This window comes from Marmota monax, unplaced genomic scaffold (assembly GCF_021218885.2).
Source record: "Marmota monax isolate L192 unplaced genomic scaffold, Marmota_monax_Labrador192_F-V1.1 WCK01_AAM20220418_F8-fsc00291, whole genome shotgun sequence".
NCBI lineage: Eukaryota > Metazoa > Chordata > Mammalia > Rodentia > Sciuridae > Marmota > Marmota monax.
In genome coordinates, this window is record NW_026693329.1 from 248,712 (window position 1) to 263,322 (window position 14,611).

Genomic DNA, 14,611 nt, shown 5'->3' on the forward strand with positions numbered 1-14,611 from the left:
ACGCAACAACCCAACATGGGAAAACTCAGATACATGTGAACATATCAACCATACAAGAACCATCAATCCTGGCTGGGGTTGTAGCTCAGCGGTAGAGCGCTTGCCTTGCACATTGAGGCCCTGGATTCGATCCTCAGAACCATATAAAAATAAATAAATTATATATACACACACACACACACACACACACATATATATATATATCACCATCAATCCTTCCATGAATATGCACCTTCCCCCAAGCTGGCAAATACACACCACACACTCACAGGCCCCAAAGCCCACCAACTCAGCCATGCCCACCTTGTCATTTGGTTACATTCCACACACAGGCAGTGCCTAGACCAGATAAACAAACCACAGTCAGAGTATCAATCTCAGCCCCAACCTGGCTGCCTCCTAAAGACAGGTAAAGTGAACCAAGTTTAAAATATCTGATAAATGAATATTAAGAGAATATAATCCATAGGGATGTTGGCTGCAGGCTGACAGGTCTCCTTCACTTTTTCATTTCTGAGAGCACATAGTGGTGGTGGCAGGTGGTGACCTGGCACAGCATGGCACATCTGATGCCATACCCAATGCTTCTGTGCCAGGTAACAGGGCACGCTATGATTTTCCCATCCACTAAATCCAGCTGCCGCTCGAAACACAGGGCCCTGCACTCTCTTGTCTCTGCGACCTTTTTTCCTGAGCCTTGGATGCCTTTTAAATGCCAATCCGTCTCCAACAACTGTGATTTTTCAAGTCCTATTTCAGATAGGGTTTGGGTAGGTTAGAATTTAACTGTCTGGGAAAGGGGAAGAAGCGGGAGGTTAGCAGCAGGGATGGGTGGAGATGAGGGCAGCCTGTAACTAGGCCTGGGGGGCAGCTGGGCAGAGGGAAGCTGTGCCTGGTGCCAGGCCTGCATGCCTCAGAGAGGGTGAGAAGCCAAGGCAGCAGAAACCCACTCCTAGGAAGTCCAAGCAGAGAGTGAGTCACAGGACCAACCAGAGGCCTCTGGGTCTGAGTGTGGCTGGGCCAAAGAGGGCCCTGGATGAGGTCTGAGACCTCCCTGAAATTCCTGGGCCAGATTCAAACCCTTTTCCTGAGCCCAGATCTCCAGTGGAGGTCACAAGTCATGGAGGTCAGAAGTCTTGCAGGTCCCTGTGCTAATCAGGTGGCCTCCTGGGTCCCCAGCAAGCAGGACCTTTGACCCAAGAGGCTTATTAGAGGTTAGTGGCAATGGGGAAGGTGTCCTTAGGGTTGGAGTATCTTTGGGTAGGGAGAGGATAAACCAAGTCAAAAAGGGACCACCCAGTCCACAAATCACCCCTGGAAATCTCTTTTCTAAAGCTCCCCCAAGAACATGGTTCCAATTCTCTCACGTCTCCCATAGACTGACAGGACAAAGGGGTGTCATATGGTATTAAGGGAGAAAAGCAGGCCATAAATTGGTACACAAAGGAGAAGCAGCATTCTTAAATGAACAAAAACCGTGAAACAATGGAGACAACTGTGGTTACCTTTAGAGACAGAGTATGGGTGAATTTTTTCCTTCTAACTTGTCATATTTTCCAAAAGCTCTATAATAAGCCTGTCCTCCTTTTATAGTGAGAAAAAAGCTATTAAAATCACCAAGTGCCTTACAAAACCAAATATATAGCACGACTCCATATTTTATGTTTATTATACCTATTAAAATTGTTTATCATTATAGACAGAAAATATGTCTCCATCGGTTACAACCCGGTGGAGGATTACAGGGAATTTTTACTTATTTGTGCTGTTTTTAATTTTTTTTAAGAGACACAGTCTCTCTATGTTGTTCCAGTTGGCCTGGAACTCCTGGGCTCAAGCCATCCTCCTGCCTCAGCCTCCAAAGTAGCTGCGACTACAGGTGGGGGCCCCAGGCCCCAATCTTGTTCTATTTTTGTACTTCTCTAAAATCAACATATTAATTATCTGATGAACTCATTAAAAACAAAATGCTTAAGACTGGGAAGGATCATAAAGAACTCTTTGATATCAAGTCTAAGTCGCTCCAGGTGCAACTGAAGCCCACTCTCATCCTCCTGGTCCATTGGCCCCTGAGGCCAGAGAAAAATCAAAAGTGGACAGCTGCTCAAGTCACACGGCCTTCCTGCCAAGACCCAAAGTTCGGCCTTAAATTTAGCTGCCTGCTCAGAACAGGTAGGAGGGGACTGAGGTCAGCTGAGTGGGTGCCTCTTAAGAGACCAGGGGAAAGAAAGCATTCCTGCAGTGAGCAGTTGGGGACTCAAGACCCAAGAAAGCCTGGGGGGGCGGGGGGGGGGCGGGGAGAGGGCAGTGTTGGCAGGAGGGCAGGGCTGGGTTGGCAGCAAAGTTCCGGAAGAGGCTGCCCCCAGGGTAGGCGGGGTGCCGGGGCTCAGAAGGTAGGAATGTGCCTCCTGGCCAGACAACCCGACAACTGCCAAGTAGGGGAGGCCAGTGCTCCTGGGCTGGCCAGAGGCCAGCTGGGGTTGCTGGTCCAGTCTGGACAAGGGGGGGGGGGGCGCCCTCCTGGGTCCCTCCTCTCTTTGGGCCTAGGGCAGGGAGGGGGCCCTAAATGGCCCGCGGGCGGTTCCAGGGGAAAGGCAGAGCTGGAGGTCCAGGGCCTGCAGCTGAGAGGCTGCGTGGCCCCCACTTTCCACGGGGGTGGGCGTGGGGTGTTCTTCCTCTCCAGTCTCCTGACCTCCGGAAACCGCTCTCCGAGGAGGCCAACCTGCACATGATCCTGCTTCTCCTCCCCAAACACCCGGGGAGGAGGCGTGGAGGCCCGGAGAGGCGCGTGCCCGACACGGCGGCCCCACAAACGCCGCCTCAGCTCAGGGCCTAGTGCCGCCGCCTCCGGCTCCGCGTTCCCGGAAAGAGGCCCGGCTCCGGCAGGGGGCGGGGCCGCGGCGGCCCCACCCCCGGGCCGCGGAGCATGCCGGGCCCGGCGCTGCCATGGCGACGCGAGCGGCCCGCCCGCCCCGCCCCCCGCGCAGCCGCGGAGCCCCGGGGCTCCCGGGCCCCTCCGGGCTTCGCGGCTCCGGCCGGGGTTCGTCGGAAGCCGCTGTCGCCGCCGCCTCCGAGGAGGCCCCGGCGCGATCAAGATGGTGGGCGTCGCGGGCGGGGCGGACAGGAAGCTCGGGCGTGTGCCCTCCCGCCGCCGCCTCTCGAGGTCGGGGAGAGGAGAGGAAATGGCCCCGGCGGCTATCGCGGGGCTGCCTGCGTGTCTGGCCTGACAGCTTCTATCGGAGCCTTCCCCCCCCCCCCGCCCGGCTCGGGCCCGCCCAGTGCCCAACGAGATGCGCTGGGGGCTGCCCTCACGGGGATCCAAACTGTGACACCCCTCCCTCAAAGACACCCTCACTCCCTCGTCTTTGGGTTCTGCCTGCTCCGGGGTGGCACAATGGTTTCCCAGGGCTGGGGGCCGCCCTCTGCCCACAAACCCCCGCATCTGAAATGGCACAGCGAACCTGCTTCCCCCCCAGCAGGGCTGCCTCCCGTGTCAAAGCCCCCGAAGTGCCCCCAGCTCTGCGTTGAAGTCCTGCCCTTCCAGGAGATCCCGCAAGGCTGGAGTCCCCGCAGGGAGACCATGATTCCCTTTTAATCGTGTGTCTTCCCAGCAACAACAGGGAGCGAGGTTGGGATGGGAGCCGCTGACACTGACTGGGCCTGCCAGAGTCCTGCTGTGGGCAAACAAGCCCAGATCTGTTCAGGAGTGAAGTAGCAGAGCTGAGGCCTCGCCAAGCTGTGACTCCAGACGCCTGTCCACACGTAGTGGCACTCCCTGCTCCCTGCCTGCCCAGCCTGGGCTGGTCCAGACGCCTATCTCAGGCCCAGAGCAATGGCCTGGCCTATCCCCTCCTCCCCCCTCCCGCCTACCACAGGCCTGGCTTCCCTTCTGAGCCGCCAATCTGCAGCCACACAAAGCCCTGTTTGTTTGCTTTCTCTGCTGCTCCCCCTGGATCTGATGTCTTTCTCCACTACCTGCCGGCTGGGCTTCCTTTCCAAGCCGCCTTCCCAGCCAGCTGAAGGGAAGGAGGGGCGGCCATTGCAGCAAACCCTGCCTCATGGCCACCCCATCTTTCCTGGAATCCACCTCCCCAGTGCAAAGGGCTCCTAGCCTGGGTGGCCTGATCAACAACAACAATGGCTCTAGAGCCCCTTCACTGTGTCTCAGAATGTAGGGTGCCAGCTGGGTGGAGCAGGAGAGATGCCTGGGGCAGGGGGAGGGAAACAGAGAGGCCCAGCCAGCCACCCCTCTCCTTTTGTGAGCAAGGCTTGTTTTGTTTGTCAATCAGGAAGACTGCCCTTGCCTTCCCAGCAACCCACAGGCTACCAGGAGATAAGGAGATGAATGGGACCAGGAGGGCCTCATTGGAGGAGGCAGAGGAATGATGCATGGGTTTCATGGCTCTCATTCACCCCTCACCCTTTTGGGGGACTCCCAGATGTCCCGGGCAGTGAGTGAGGGCTCATAAGCTGCACTGGGAGCCTCACATGGTGAGTACACTCTCTGTGGCCACTCTGGGCAGATACCTGGATCCATCCCCCTGCATCCAGAGTGTGGCAGATGTGGGAACCCACTGGGGTAATTTGGAAAGCCATACATAGTCAGGCTGAGCTGAAACAGGCCTTTCACAGACCAAGAAAAATAAACACCCACATTCCACACCACCTTCTCTACCTGCAGGCTGCCCTCTCTCCCCGTTCAAATAAAGAAACCCAACACTGATACAGCACAGAGATAGGCAATCTGGCCTGACTCCCTCCACTCGGGCGCTTTTATTACACCCTGCCAGGCTGGGTGGCCCAGGGCAGGTCCTCACTTCCTGGGGGGCCTCCCTCTTCCCCTTCCATGCCAAGTTTAACCCTTGCAATCACTCCAGAATGAAGGCAGGATTGTACCCAGGGAAGAGGAAACACACAGGAGGCTCCAAGTGGGAAAGCCACAGGAACAAAAAGTGCCAGTCATAATTCAAGCTTATGGCTTTCTGACTCCAAGCCTTAAAAACTTTCCACCTGCTAAGTCCTATTTCTTGGCCAGTGATTATCTCCCTAATGGATGAATGACTACTATGAGGAAGGGAGTGAATAGCAGACAGGGACAGCTTTGGAGCCCCATAGATTTGATCTCCAATCCTAGTTTTTCACTTAGTTGCTATGTGACCTCGGGCGGGTCACTTAACCTCTCTGAGCTTTAGTTTCCTTGATAATCCATATACAGCCTCTAATAAGGTTTAGAGAGGACCACCCAATGCCTGGCACAGCACAGCAGGCACTCAATAAATGATGGCTTTTCTCCATGCTGTCTTCTGGTATTGAAAGAGACAACCATTCATCTGTTAGAGGAACCAAGCCTCTCCCACTTTTGCTTCGACCAGCTGACCTTGCTGCCACACATCCCCCTGCTACCGTCTCTACCCCTCTGCAAAGCTGAGGCAGAGGCCGTGGGCTGCCAAGCTGAGCTCCCCAGGCTCCTGTACTGCCTGGGAGACCAAGGCCTTTCAGTTAAATTTGCCAGGGCAGGGGCCCCAGGGGACAGTGTCACCCCCAGGGAACAAAGCCAGCTCCATCCACATCCTGCTGGACTCAAGAAGAGAGAGTGACTCAATTAAGTCTGATTTGGCAAAACCTCTGTTTTTAGTGCTATTTCGGGCCACGGTGGGGATTTTCTGTTCTTGTCTCAAAGGTATCATAAACCAAATTCCTTCCTACCTCCTCCATCCCTGTGTTTGAAATGAAAATATTGTTCTTCCTTTTCTCTCTCTTTCTCTCGCTTCTCTCCCACCTATCAGAGAGAGGCAAATCAAAGGGCAGAAGCCAGGTCCCTGGCCCAAAGCAGCACTAGGCCTAGGGTCCTCCTACCCACCCACCAAGCTTCTGCTTGGTCCCCCAGAGCACAGCATGCTGGGAATTGTAGTTCTCTCAAACCAGAGGTGGGGAATGTTCCTCTCTCCTCTAACTTCTCACTTCTGGAGTGGCTTCCTGGGTCCCTGAGGCCTGTACCCCTCTTCCTGCACTCTCCCTTCTTAGCCCACAACACAATTATAATTAATCATGCAACTGTTGATTACTATGCAATATTTCTGTAATGTCTGATTGCCTACCAGACTGGACACTTCTAAAGGGCTCAGGGTCTGCTTGGCCATTATTGCTTCTCCAGGTAGGGATTCTTTTTTTTTTTTTTTTAAATACATATTTTTATTTGTAGATGGACACAATACCTTTTTATTTTATTTATTATTATGTGGTGCTGAGGATCGAACCCAGGGCCTCACATGTGCTTACCACTGGGCCACAACCCAGCTCCCCAAGTAGGGCTTTTTGAACCCTTTGCTCCATGGACATCTTGGGTCAGATGATTTGCTGTAGGGCCTGTCCTGTGCACTGTAGGATGTTGAGCAGCATCCCTGGCTTCTGTCACCCACTAGATGCCAGGAGCACCTCCCCAGTCAGGACAACCAAAAATGTTTCCAGACATGGCTCAGATGTCCCCTGGGAGACAAACTCACCTCCTATTGAGAACCACTGTTCCACAGCTGAGCAAAGTGCTCCCTGGAATGAGTGAAGGCAAGACTCTGCCCCTGTCTATCAGAACAGGTGATTTTCATTTTAACTCCTATCAGAATCATGTCCGAATTTCACTTTTCCAATTAGACCAGAAGCTCCCAGAAGATAGGCCCATGCTATCTCTTCTGTGTACTGGCACTGACCACTCATAACTGTATGCTAAAGGAATAACCAAGTGTCAGAGAGCATCAGACTGAAAGTCAGTACAGTTTCCCCACTTCCCTACCCGAAGCCTGGATTGCCAGGTGACTCTGCAAAGCTTCTCTGGGCCTCCATGTCTCTCTAGTTATTCTTTGTCTTATTGAACTAGAGGGGGGTTCAGAATTTCACATCTCCAAGGAGTTCCTTAAAAAAAAATCTTTCAGGTGGCTTTTCCTTTACATTTTAGAGAATTCTTATTATTACTATTAGGTGACAGTGATTAAGCACCCCACTATGTATCCACAGTAAGCACTATGCCTAACTGTTTTTAGAGGCCCTATCTCATTTGATCCTCTTAAAAATAAAACTGTGTAATAGATACTCTTTTTTATCATTTGAAAAATGAGGACATGGGCTCAGAGAGTTTGAGGGACCTGCCTAAGGACACACAAAGACCATCTGGTGTCCTCTAGCAACTGAGGATGTCTCAATCAGAAGATACTTCCAGCTTAGACACTGGATACTGAAATTCCTTAAAGTCTGCAGCCACCTGTTGCCAGGCAGGGTTAGACCTTTCTGGGTGCACGCAGTCTCACATGGCCTTCCAGTCATCAGGCTTCACAGGTGAAAGGACAGGAGCTCCAGGTCACCCCAGAGGGGCTGACCAAGGCTGGAGGGATGAGCGAGGAGTCTAGGAACTGGGAATCAGGCTGCTTTAGCAGGGACCTTACAGAGGGGCTGACACTCCTGGTGCCACCCCTGGCAGGGAAGGCTTGGCCAGAACCAACCTCCCGGGGCACGGTTCTGTGAGATCAGAGTAGCAATAAAACAATGAAGAGGAGTCATTCCTAGCACCTTTTTTTTTTTATGGTACTAGGGATGGAATCCAGAGGTGCTCTACCACTGAGCCACATCCCCAGACCTTTTTATTTATTTATTTATTTTATTTTGAGACAGGATCTCACTAGGTTGCCAAGGACTGCCTCAAACTCGCAATCCTCCTGCCTCAGCCTCTGGAGTCAATGGGATCACAGACACGTGCCACAGAACCTGGTTCTAACCCTTTCTAGGTACCAGACACTGTTGTACTTTATTTGTAGGAACTAAGATCTGTTAATTCTCCCAACAATCCCTATCAGGAAGGTATGGACACTTCCTCTCATTTTATAAATGAGGAAACTGAGTAAAGGAAATAACTCACTTGCTCAAGCTAATCAGTAACCGGATCTGCACCCAGACAGTCAGAGCTGCATTATCATCCCTGGCTGAATCCCCACCCTGGTGTACACTGAACACTCAGCATGTGATTTATGAATCAAGAATGAATAAGTGGCTACCCTGCCACTGAAGTCCCGAGTTGCTCGATGCTTTCTTGGGGTCCACTCCTACCATTCGGACAAAGTCCCTTTGGAAACAAACTCTAACCAGAAAAACCAATGATTCTCACCTGCCCGGTGTGCAGAAAGATCTACTTAGCTCATCGGCCTCCACCTCTAGCAGGGAAACAAGCACCAAAGCCCTCGTTCTGGCCAGTGTTACCGCAGGTAAGATTTAGAGATGAGAATAATCAGTGCAATTCCTTCCTCCTGCAAAGTTCTTTTGCAATAAAAATAGCAGCTCAGGGCTGGGGTTGCAGCTCAGTGGTGGAGCGCTTGCCTAGCATGCGTGGGCCCCTGGGTTCCATCCCCAGCACTGCAAATAAAATAAAATAAAAATAACAGCCCAACAATAACAGCCTAGCTGAGGGCTATGCATCAGCAACTAGGAGAGGCCTATTATTATGACCATTTTAAAGGGAGGGAAATGGAGCCCCCCACAGACCTGTGGTACTGGCATTTGAACCCAGGCCAGCTTGACCCAAAGCCTAGGGCCTCCTCATTTTCCAAGTCACAAAATATACCAACACCATCACCACTTTTAATGTTTGCAACATGCATGTTCCCATTTTTGATAGAAGAGGAGACTGGTATTCAGAGAGGGAAAATTAGCTTGTCCAAAGCAGCAGCTGGAACTCCAACTATTTCCTGATTCCAAATCTAGGGCTTGTTGCCCTATCCCAACTCTATCCCACCCTGCAGATGGACACAGTCTCCAGGAAAGGAACCCCAGGAGAAGGGCTGAGCCCCTCTGCACGTCCTCCCTTGAGCCCCCAGCCGGGGCCTGGAGGTGCACTGCAAATGTTTACTACCCCTGTTCCATCAGGGCCATCCCAGAAGTGGGTGTTTGGGCCAGTAGACCATTAGTCTGAGAGCAGCCCACACTACCTGGGTATAGAGGACAGTGGGGAGATGCCCTGACCAGCCCTGACTGCCCACCCCACAGCTCCTAACCAAATGGCTTCCACCAGCCTCATCCTAGGCCCCAGTGCCTCGATTCCCTTCTCACAGGACTCTCCCCTGCCTCTCCAAGGCATCCTCGATGACCCACACCTCCAAGTCAGACCACTCTGTAGAGAAGCTGGATGTGCGTTGCCCACCCAGCGTTTAGCCACAGAGGGCCTTAAAATTTGGACCACAAGCTTGCTCAGACATGGGCCCAGTGTGAGCACAGGAATGGCTGCTGAACGAACAAACGGATGAGTGAACAAAAACATCCAGTGTCACCTGAACCCTAAATCCTGGTGCACCTGGCTGTTTTCACCCTGGATTTCTGTGTGTGTGTGTGTGTGTGTGTGTGTAGCAGATTGCATCCAAGGGTGCTTTACCACTGGGCTACATCCCCAGTCCTCACTTCTTATTTTTTATTTTGAGACAGGGTCTTGCTAGGTTTGCCCAGGATGGCCTTGAACTTGCCTCTCAGACTCCAGAGCTGCTGGGATTACAGGCATGCACCACGGTGCTTGGATCTCCTGATTTTAGACAGATTAATCTGCAACAAGAACATCTCCCCCTCTTTTGGTGTCTCCCCCACCATTTCCAGCTCTCTCTCCTCTTTGCACAACCCCCCCCACCACCAAGCTGCCCTCCTTTCCCCCCTCCTGTCTCTCTGCCCCCAGGTTTTTCTCTTCTGCCCTGTCTCTCTCCCTCACCCATCTCTCTCACCACCACCACCACATACACACTTTTCAAACGGGTTCAGGAACCAGTAGAGCCAAATCTGCCCTTTGCCAGCCAGGCCCCAACCTGCACCTCTAGCCCTGCCTCCCCTGGTGTCACATTCCAACCTTGGATCCGCAGTGACCCACCAGGAACAGGGCACAGCTCAGCCTCAATCCCCGGAGAAACAGGATGAGCCAGTTTCTCCCAGCCCCCTTGGGGAGCGGCCTGGGGGGAGCTGGCCCAGCTCTCTTCACCCCGCCCCTCCCCTCCCCTCCCCTCGACAGCGTGACAGCACAGAATTCACATAGATCTTCAGGCCCCTGCTCAGGATCAAAGGGCCACCTGGAAGATTCTCACCCTCTCCAGCTCACCTGGCCCTTCTGCCAGGAAGCCTTTCTGAGTATCTAGGCCTCGCTCTTGGCGCTGGGCCGGGGAGGAAGGAGACTTGCTTTCAGGCCTAGATGCTCCCGCCTCGTGGGGAGGACATACTGACAGAATTGCCAATAATTCCGTGATAAACGCTGTGCCACTGGGATAGACAAAGGGGGGGATGACTCATCCCACCTTGGAGGTCAGAGGAGGAGGAAACAGGACATCTGTTTGGGTCTTGGGAGGCAGGGAGGAGGACGAAGGGCATCCAGGTGGAAGGAAGGGTCAGCACTCTGCACAGAGGCAGGCATGCACATGACTGCCCCTTGAAGGGAGGGTGGGTAGGGATGAGGACAGAGCCCTCCCTCCAGAGGCAGCAAGGGCCCCTGGAAGTATCTGCTACGGTTCAGAAAGATCACTCCAACAGCACCTGGGAAGGAGCAGGACGGAGGCAGAGAGGCCAGAGAGGAGGCCCTGGCAACAGGCCAGCCTCTCCAGTCGCCCTTCTTTTGGAGCCAAGTCCTCCCCTCTTGGCCACAGCACACAGGCCACGTAGGACCTCCCAGCCTTCCCAGACATGTTCAGTGCATTCCCACTGCCAGGAATGTCCCTCTCTTCTTCCCTCTCCATGCCTGGGTCAATGACTATAGCTCTGCCTTCCAAGAAACCCCACCTGCACAAAGCCCCTCAACTCTAGCTAAAGATTCAGCTGTTTTCTCGGTCTCAATCATCAGCCACTAGGCTGTGACCTTCTCAGGGGCAGGTGCAGGGATGCTTCATCCTGAACCCTGACATTTAACACAGGGCTTCAAAAACAGTGAGTCCCTGCTCCATCCGCTGGGGCTTGGCATCCAGGTGCCTGGTCCCATTGAGACCCTGCTCTGTGTACCTGATTTCCCCTTGCAGTCACCTCCTCCTCCCTGGGGAGCCACAAAAAGACAGCCATGCCACAGCTCAAGCAGCTGGTACAAGGCAAGAGGTACAAACCTGGGCCACCACAGACACAGAACAGTAATGAAGACAATGATAATGTAGGTAGTAGCAACCAGCATTTATTGGGAGAGGCTTCAGTCTAAACTTTAGAGATTAATCCGTTCAGTCTTCGCTTTGGTCCTGTGAGATCAGCACTGTGATTTTTTTGCCACCGTACAGATGGGGACACAGAGGCCCAGAGAAAGTAAATAACTTCTGTATGTGGTTGAGCCAGGAGGTGACCCAGAGCTTCACTCTGAAGCACCTCACCCCACAACTCCTCCCAGGCAATCAGAAAGGAAAAAGGAAGTTGCAGAATACGAGCTCGTGGTATGTTCTCATTTGGAGAAAAATAAAACTATATATTTGTACGTAGGAAACACTAGTACATTAGGTGAGTTACAAAAAGTATGGAAGGATACATTCAAACTCTTAACTGGAGTTAACCTGTGCCAAGAGGTCTTTTGCTCTATATACTTCTGGATTATTTGTATTTTTCACAATAAGGATTTATTGTGAAAAATGTTATTGGAGCAATGGAAAAAGAGAAAACAATTGTTAGGGTCTCCATTGCTGTTTGTTGAATGAATATGTGGCAGATCCACATTCTAGGCCTGTTTTTTATTTTTTATTTTTTTTTTACTGATGGATGACCCATTCGTGGATTGTGAAATCGCTGACTTAGTGGGTTGCAACCAGTAATTTTTTTTAATCAAAAGACAAGAGCAGAAGGTATCAGAGACAGGCACACATAGCAGAGGGGTTATTCACTAAACTTTTGTTTCCGTTATATGTTGTGGGTGTGACTGGCCCTACGACCTCAGATGTATTTCACACAATAGGTCACGGCAGGATCTTAAATACATTGGTCTAGGCTTGAAGATCTACAAAGGAGGAAGACAGGGCGCCCAGCATGCAAAAGCCTCATGGTCCAAGGGGAGTAAAGATGGTCGTGGAGCAGCTGAGTTCCCTCTCAGCAGAAGCCTGAGGGATGTGTGGCTGCTGGGGAAGGTCACATTTTGCCCAGTCCACAGTTGGCTTCTGGAACCTGGATGGCGCCCTGATACACTCCTCCTCTCCAAGCCTCTGACTGAGAGCTTTTGCCAGATTCTGATTGAGGCTGCCTTGAGACTAGACAGGCCTCATATACCCTCTGGGCTGTCAAGAGGGGAAGGGTGGGAAACTAGAAGATTCCTCTCCAGCCTCCAGATCTTGAGGGCCACATCCCAGGGAAGCCTATGGAAACGCAGCTGTGTTTGTGTCGGGAGGGGCCTCCACTGGGTCTGTCCCCACCCGGGGTGGGCCTGACCCGGGGCAGAAACGAGGTCTGTATGAGAATGGGTGGGGGAGCAGGCAGAAAGAGAAGCAGAACCCCCAGCCCAGGGTTTCCAACGCGCTGGCATCTCTACATCAGAGCTACCCAGCCCACCCCCACCTCCCCTCCCAGGACAACAGACAACTAAAAAAAGATGAAATAAAAAAGAAGTAATTCCCCTGCTCTGACGTCAGTGCGAGGACTTAACAGCCCGGCAGCGGCATGAAACTGGATTGCAACCAGATGTAATGCCCTTGAATTCTCAATACAACACTGCGTTGGACAAGAAATAAAGGGGGGTGAGGGGGATGCGCTTTGGGTGGGAGGGAACCGCGCAGGTCCCGCGTGGGTCCTTGCATCAAGGCCCGCTGAAGCCACCGAGAAGGCGCTGCGGGAGGGAGTGCGGCGTGCTGGGAAGCGCCGGCCCCGGGTCCGCCATTCAGGCGCGCAGCCTCCCCTCCCCCAGGCCCCCAATAGCGCATTGTTACACTCGGTTTTATCCATTCAGAGCCGGAGCCCCACCGCTCCTCTCAGCAATCCGGGGCTCCCGGAAGGAGGGCACCTCGCCGGCCCGCACTCCGCCCCCCCCCCGTGTCTTTTCGAGAAGGACCATGAGCCCCAAGAAGGGAAAAGGCTCGCTGGGAAAACGGGCGCCCCAGGAAGCAGGGGCCGCAGCGACCTCGGGCCCGGCTGCTGTTTCGCTTCCCCTCGGCCCGTCCTCGCACGCCCCAGTGGGACCAAAGCTCCAAATGTCACCCCCGCGTCCGGCCATCCCCTCGCCCGCCCCGGCCGCAGCTGGCCCCCAAGTCCTCGGCCCCGGTCTCCCGACTCCAAAGGGGCGGGGGGCTCAGACTTGAAAGGGGCTGTGGGGCTGCGGGCCCGACCCGCCGCGACGCAGTCTAGGGGACACTGTGCTCGCGTGTCCGGTGCTCCCGCTCGTGACGTCACCCCCGAAGGGGCCCCGAGCTCGAGGCCTGGCCGCGACCGAGCTCCCCAGGTCGTGGGGGCCGCTTCCTGCCCAGGCGTGGGGCCTGCTTACAGGCCCGGGCGGGGACGTCGCGGACAGCCGTGCGCGCCCCATCTCGCCACGCACGGCCATCACAGCCCCGGCTCCCACCCGCGTGGAACTCACCGACAAGTCAGCTCCCCGCCCCCCACCGGACGCACTCACAAAGCTCCCCTCCGCCCCTGGCGCTGTGTGACTGACCCCCACATCCCCACCCCACGCTGGGCAAACACCCGGTGCCTGGGTGCACGCAGAGCCCCCGGCCCCATTCGACCCTCACTCCCCGCGTCCCCTCGCCACCACTCGACCTCAGCCAGCCGCACAAATCCTTCTGAAGACCCTGCGCCGCGGCGCAGGGCGCCCCCACCCTGCAGCTCCCCAGACGGCCATCCGGTGACCTCGCGCACCCCCCCACGCCACACAAAGCAATGACCCCGCGGACCCCCGCATCGCCAACCCGCGCGCTTAATCGGTCCCCGAACCCGCCCAGACTCCTCACCCGGCTCGGGAATCCCAACGCCTCGCGCTGCCCTCGCCCCAGGGCAGCGTCCCCCCTCCCGCGTCCGGGCGCAAGCTGCTCACCTCGGCGCCCGCGCTCACTTCGGGGCCCTGCGTCTGGCGCTGCGACTTCGCGGCCCGGAGACCCGGGTGGCCATGGGGGGGTCAGGGCGCGTTGGCCCGGCCGGCCCGCGGCCAGGCAGGACGGAGGGTGGGCCGCGGCGCCCCCTCCTCGCGCCGGCTCTCGGGCCGCGGGCAGGGCGGCCTGCTCGGCTCGCCTCTAGCGCTCCAAGTCGCCTCTCGGAGCCCAGCCGCGGGCGGGGGCGGCGCCCGGGGGCGCAGGGAGCCGGCGGCGCGGGGAGCGGGCCCTGGCCGCGCACCCGGCCGGGCCTGCCTGGTGTCCGCGGGTGCCGCGGGGAAATGCGATCCCCTCCGCACAGGAAGAGCGGGCGGGCGAGCGGGCGGGCGGACGGCGCGCGGGGGGAGCAGGAGAGCGAGAGCGCGAGGAAAAAAGTTCCCGGGCGGCCTGGCTGCGCTCGCTCGCGGACCCGGGCGCCAGGTGGGTCGTGTGCGCCCCAACAGCACCCCCTGGCGGTCCGCGTGACCCACTGCGCGCCCCACCGCCCCACCGCACCCCCGCCACCCCACCCCTGATCTAGGGGGAGGGGGATTTGCAATGTGGTCCCAACGACCCTCAGGCTCGAAATCAGA

General features: G+C 55.3%; 1 protein-coding gene across 2 annotated transcripts in view; it reads right to left on the reverse strand.

The window, feature by feature from the left end:
• Positions 1 to 14,207, reverse strand: part of Rai1 (retinoic acid induced 1) — a 115,312-nt gene extending 101,105 nt beyond the window's left edge. The window contains exon 1 of one of the 2 annotated variants that reach the window (XM_046456733.2): positions 13,985 to 14,207. The gene's annotated coding sequence lies outside the window, so the exon portion shown is untranslated. The remainder of the gene's footprint in view (positions 1 to 13,984) is intronic. The other variant, XM_046456730.2, reaches the window with a different exon arrangement.
• Between the last annotated feature and the right edge of the window lie 404 nt (positions 14,208 to 14,611).